General features: G+C 30.5%; 1 long non-coding RNA gene across 1 annotated transcript; it reads right to left on the bottom strand.

Annotated features, from left to right (window-relative positions):
- Positions 1–1,934: 1,934 nt before the first annotated feature.
- On the bottom strand, positions 1,935–5,904 carry LOC132719117 (uncharacterized). Its single transcript, XR_009624172.1, has 2 exons — positions 3,437–5,904; positions 1,935–2,516 (listed from the first exon to the last, which is right to left on the bottom strand). It is a non-coding gene; the product is annotated as an uncharacterized LOC132719117 (long non-coding RNA).
- Between the last annotated feature and the right edge of the window lie 12 nt (positions 5,905–5,916).

Here is a 5,916-nt window from a genome sequence, read left to right as displayed (position 1 = left end):
GCTCCTGTGACCTAGTTTTTGGCACAGGCTAAAACGCAGACGCTTATGCAGACAATATAGAATATATAGTAAAACGCAGACAATATAGAGTATATAGTACTTTTAAAGAAATGCAGACAATATAGATATGTATTTATTTGCTATGATAAACACGTTTTTAATAAAAATTATATTTATATTTTTACATGACAATGTTTTTTTAAATATTTATAAATGCTTTATAACATTGTTTTATTAACTATTTAATGATTACTTTGTAGATGGACTAAGTATACAAATCAAATAAAAAATATGTTCTGTTCTTTAAATTTGTTTTGAAATTTACTTTATTGTCCCCATTAAAATTTTGCTTATTAAAGTTAACAAAACTTATATTAGACATTTTATCTTAAATTCAAAAAAGTTAATTCAAATCAAGCATAGTATGTCAAAAAAACCTTTTTTTATATCACTATTTTTTTTTCTTAATTGATAGATCTATCATCTTAATAACAAATCATAAAAGAAATATTTTTTTTTTGAAAATTCTAATTTGTTATCAAATATTCATACCTACAAATCTCTAATATCTTAAAATTTTAATCTTAAACATACAAATCTAAACATCTTTTTAGTGTCTAATTTACCCCTTCTTATTCTATATTGTCTGCGTTTTGTAAAAACACTCTATATCTATATTGTCTGCGTTTTACTATATATCCTATATTGTCTGCATAAGCGTCTGCGTTTTAGACCGACCCCTAGTTTTTTACTGTAGACGACGCATATTTGAAGTTGAACTAGAAATCATCAAAACAATTTTCCGGACAAATTTACAGAATATTTGGATCTAAACTGCAGCAAATAGAGTGTTAACAAGATTTTCTATTTTTAGCTCCTGTGACCAAGATTTTGACCAAAGATGACCCTATTCGAACTAGACCTAGAAATCATCAAAACAACTTTCCTGACCAATTTCAAGGATATTTGGATCAAAGCTGCAGCCACTAGAGTGTTAACAAGATTTTCCTATTTTTAGCTCCTGTGACCTTGTTTTTGACCCGAAATGACCCATATTCGAACTTGATCTAGAAATCACCAACACAATCTTCCTGACAATTTAGGATATTTGGATCAAAACTGCACCCACTAGAGTGTTAACTAACTTCTTCTATTTTTAGAACCTGTGACCTAGTTTTTGATCCACGATTACCCATATTCGAACTTGACCCGTGTATTTCATTGAGACAAACATTCTGACAAAGTTGATTATGATCCAATCAAAATTGTGACTGCTAGAGTGTTAACAACCCAATTAATGATGACGCACGACGACGGACGCCCCATCACTATGGGGACATCACTATACCTCACTTTAAATTTGACCACTTTGTGGTCAGGTGAGCTAAAAAAAATCAGATTTGAAAGTCATTGAAAACTTTAAAACATTTTTTTTTATGTTTCTCTTGCCTTCATTTCTTTTTAGCAACTCTTCATTAACTTTTCTTATATTTTGAAAGAGGTAACCTTTCTTTAAAAATAATTACAGCAAATGACCAGGGGGATCAACATACTTCTCGAGGGTAATTTTTCTTCACATAATACTTTGAATAGGGATGGGGGTCATAATATTATAACCGGAAAGTCAATTTTCTTTAAAAGATATAGATCTGGAGTCATAATTCTATTGGGGGGTCCCTTTTACTAAGGTACTTCATATTTATCATCATACCAGCCAATTTGAATAGCCATAGATACAGGAGATAACCATTAGAAATTCACTTCTTACCACCATACACAATACAATGTGTTACCGTTTCATTTATTTGTTATATATGGAAATAGCCTTGTTACTCCAATGTGTATACAAATTTAGCGATATTTACTTATTTCCTAAAAAAAGAAAACGTATCTAACAAATTATAAGTTTTCATTCATAAAAGACAAAGGCAAAGTTCAAGTCTTAAAGAATGTATTTAGGTTTATATATATACGTGTACCATGGATCACTTGAATCACATATCAAATTCACAAATTATCAGTGTGTGACTTTCATAAGTCATCATTTACAATCAAAATACTTTGTTAGTCAACCTGCATATACAATTATAATCGTCTAAATATAATATCCTCAATAAAGACCTACTAAAGATTTTCATAATACCTCTTTAGTAACATAATAGCTACAATAACAACATACATGTCAGTAAACTTTAGAAATGTATAAACATATAAAAAAAAGTTCCAGACACTTTTTTAAAGTGCATCTCAAAATAAGCTAAACAAATAACTTAACAGGATTTGAAATCTTCGATACAAGACAAAATTAACGATCTATGGGAACGATTGTTGATTTCCATTCTGTCCAGGTCTGCTTCCGTCATTTCCCCAAGCACCATTAAATTTTCCCAACCATTATCATGAAACACATTAATATAGCACGACAGACCGAGTGTTGTTAGCCACTCCTCAAGTGTGGAAACAACAATTTCATGATAGACTGGTTCAGCAAGGTCGTCATCATACACGCCAGGTTCCTATAAAAAACAAGATATAATATAATAAGATTCAACGCTATTGTGAATAATAAGAGATTTATCTTTTACTTTTACCTTCCGTAAAATGCATTTCGTTTAACTGATTCCCGTATGTTTAAAATTATTCGCAGGTTCTAAAAATACTTTTCACAATTTCAAATGCTTTCAATAACGTTAGAGAGTGTGTTGATGTGTGTTTCACGTTTTCGCATTTGGCGTTATTAAATAACTAGAGGCAATCATAGGGGCAACGTTTCAATTTATCATATCTTTAACTTCATGCCAAATAAAATTCAAAAGCTGGAAGATAGAACAAGGTCAGTTTATATAAGGAGTTGATTTTTGTTGTTGTTTTTTATTTTAAAACATGTACAGAACAACCAAATACACCACTTATAACAATAAGCATTACTAAATTTCATTTCATATATACATACGAGTCCCTACATATATGAAATTCAATATGGATGTGTATGGATGTAAAAAAATGAATTAAATTTAATAAACGCAACTTTAAAGGGTGCAAAGACTATATCGCAAATGTATATAACATTTTTGCTTACTAAAAATTCCGTAGCTGTAAGCATTTTATTACATTCGGCAGAAATGTTACCTTAGAGCTACATGATATACATGATTAAAGCATCAACATAGGAAAGTTAGAAGTATTACACCATGAAAATGAATTAGGGAACATAAGTCCCTCGACAGCAATGAACATTATAAAACTTTCTCATACTGACAACGCGAGTACGTATATGCGAAATGACGTCATGTTTTGTTACAACGCTAAGGCGCTAAAGTTTAAATAAAGTCATGTTTCACTAAGAAATCAAGGTGAACACCATTTTTATCGTTAATAGGATAGATAAATCAAAGGGTAGATCTACCATAGAACTACAGTAATAATATTATATTACCTTCCTGAAAATGTCATCCGAATGTTCTTCAATGTCATGTTCCTCGAGGACATGGTAAGTTGGGCCTGTATCCTAGCAACATATAAATATATAAGGAACCAATATCTACAGAAAAAGTATCAACTAATATACCTACTAATCTGATATGTGTATATAAAACCATGTTTATATTACGTTAAAATAATATCTGATATATAAATTTCTTATTTCAACATGTAAAACAAAATACTAGGACTTATTTGCAGTTAACTCTAATAGTAATACATGTACATACTTGTATTATGAAGAAAGTTTTCATATATTTTAAGGGAAGATAAAAGATATGCTGAATTAGTCATTATAAACGGCAGAATTTTGTAACAACTTTTTTCATCAAACATATTCAGCTGTTCACTACAGTCAGAGTGTAAATTTGCAGTGTTCTTACATTTGTGTCAATCAGTAATGGTATGAACCTTGAAACAAACTGTCGGTTTTTATTATTCAAATGAATTCAGAATATCTAGTTGTAGTTATAAAGGAACATTTACAATTTCATTTACTGTTGACAACAAATACACATGTATTAATAGGTCGATATATATGGGTTAAGGAGAACTGTTTCTAATATTTAACGGGGCAAGAAATTGCATTTAAAGCGATTCATGAAAAATAAATAAAATACTTACCTATAATTAGATATTAGATAATTTATTACCATATATATAGATTTTGTCACTCAGGATTAGAGTACAAATTGATATAGAACATGTTGTTTAAGCTAACAGTACAACGTAGAAGTTATGCATGATGTCTTAGCGTTTGTTGATGGTGAATTAAAGCTTTAATACACTGTATAACACGTACATGCATGCATGTTAACATTTGTGTATTGCACAAACAATATTGGACCAATTGGTATAACTGACATATCCTAGTTACACATGATGTATCAGTGACATACCCTAGTTACACATGATGTATCAGTGACATACCCTAGTTACACGTGATGTATCAGTGACATACCCTAGTTACACGTGATGTATCAGTGACATACCCTAGTTACACGTGATGTATCAGTGACATACCCTAGTTACACGTGATGTATCAGTGACATACCCTAGTTACACGTGATGTATCAGTGACATACCCTAGTTACACGTGATGTATCAGTGACATACCCTAGTTACACATCATGTATCAGTGACATACCCTAGTTACACGTGATGTATCAGTGACATACCCTAGTTACACGTGATGTATCAGTGACATACCCTAGTTACACGTGATGTATCAGTGACATCAAACATATCTCACATGATTTATTTTCAAGTGAATTCCGGTAACAAAATTATTAACATTTGATAGGTGTGATAACATTTGGCATATTCTGCTCTTTGCGCCTGACACTTGTACGTTCAGCCGCTTTTCTTTAGTGTGTCAAAAGTTTCTTCAAAATGCAAAAAATCCATTAGCACTACCACTATGAAACTCATGTAAGTATTTCTACAAAAATAATAAAACTTTATTCCGCAAGTTGTTGTCATCATCCTTTAACTCTAACTTGTTTATTTCACTTTCACAAAACCTATTAATTTCCATTCCTATGCTTCACAAAGTTTGCTTTCTCGGGTAAAAGTCACACAGATGTTGATTTTAAAGAGAGGAGATTCTGTTTACTGTTTTCAGACCAGCGTTTAGCGTGGATTTCAACAAATATGATACATCAATGGTTAACTTTATACTTTCACTCTTCTGTCAATACTGTTTTAATCATGTAAAAAACTTATAGATCATTATCCCAAATTATTATTTAAATCATCTTTGGCATCTTCTGTAAGTATTATTGTAACATTGAAACACTTTAACCACTGTGACTCATTTTAGTTCAAATTCCAGCAGAAATTGAAGAAAATAGAAGTGTTATCAAAATAGCTTTATTTTTTTCATAAATAGATGTCTACAAAAGAAATGTAGACAAAATACAAAAGAATATAAAAGTACATTGATAAGAGAAATAATCATTAACACTAAAACATGTCAGAAGATCGTCAACAAAAACAACAAAAAATATAAAATAACAAAAAAAACATTAACTGTTTTTGTCAACTTTGTAGCATATGACACTATACTTAAAACACGGTGAATTTGAGTTAAAAACATGAGACAAATAGGGTAAAAGTAATCATAGATAAACTTTGAAACAAAGAAACTATTTTGACCGGTGAAATATTGTTCATGAATGGCACAATGATAAAATCTCAACAAGCAGTTATATTAAAGTATTTCTCATAGACTGCGTCTTATAAAAGGTTCAACAAAGCAACTCCATTTTTAGGACTCGCCTTACAGGCAAGTACGGCTTATATATGAGCTATACTGTATTATCCTTCCTTTTCTTTAATCATGTCATTAAATACATTTCTCCTATATCGTTGATCATATGTATAGTAAAAACTGTATATGCATATTATCTGTTAACACTGCAAAAAAAAACTTTC

Source organism: Ruditapes philippinarum, unplaced genomic scaffold (genome assembly GCF_026571515.1).
Source record: "Ruditapes philippinarum isolate M1 unplaced genomic scaffold, ASM2657151v2 ctg5302_1_1_1_1, whole genome shotgun sequence".
NCBI classification, from domain to species: domain Eukaryota; kingdom Metazoa; phylum Mollusca; class Bivalvia; order Venerida; family Veneridae; genus Ruditapes; species Ruditapes philippinarum.
This window is presented reverse-complemented; position numbering and strand designations above follow the sequence as displayed.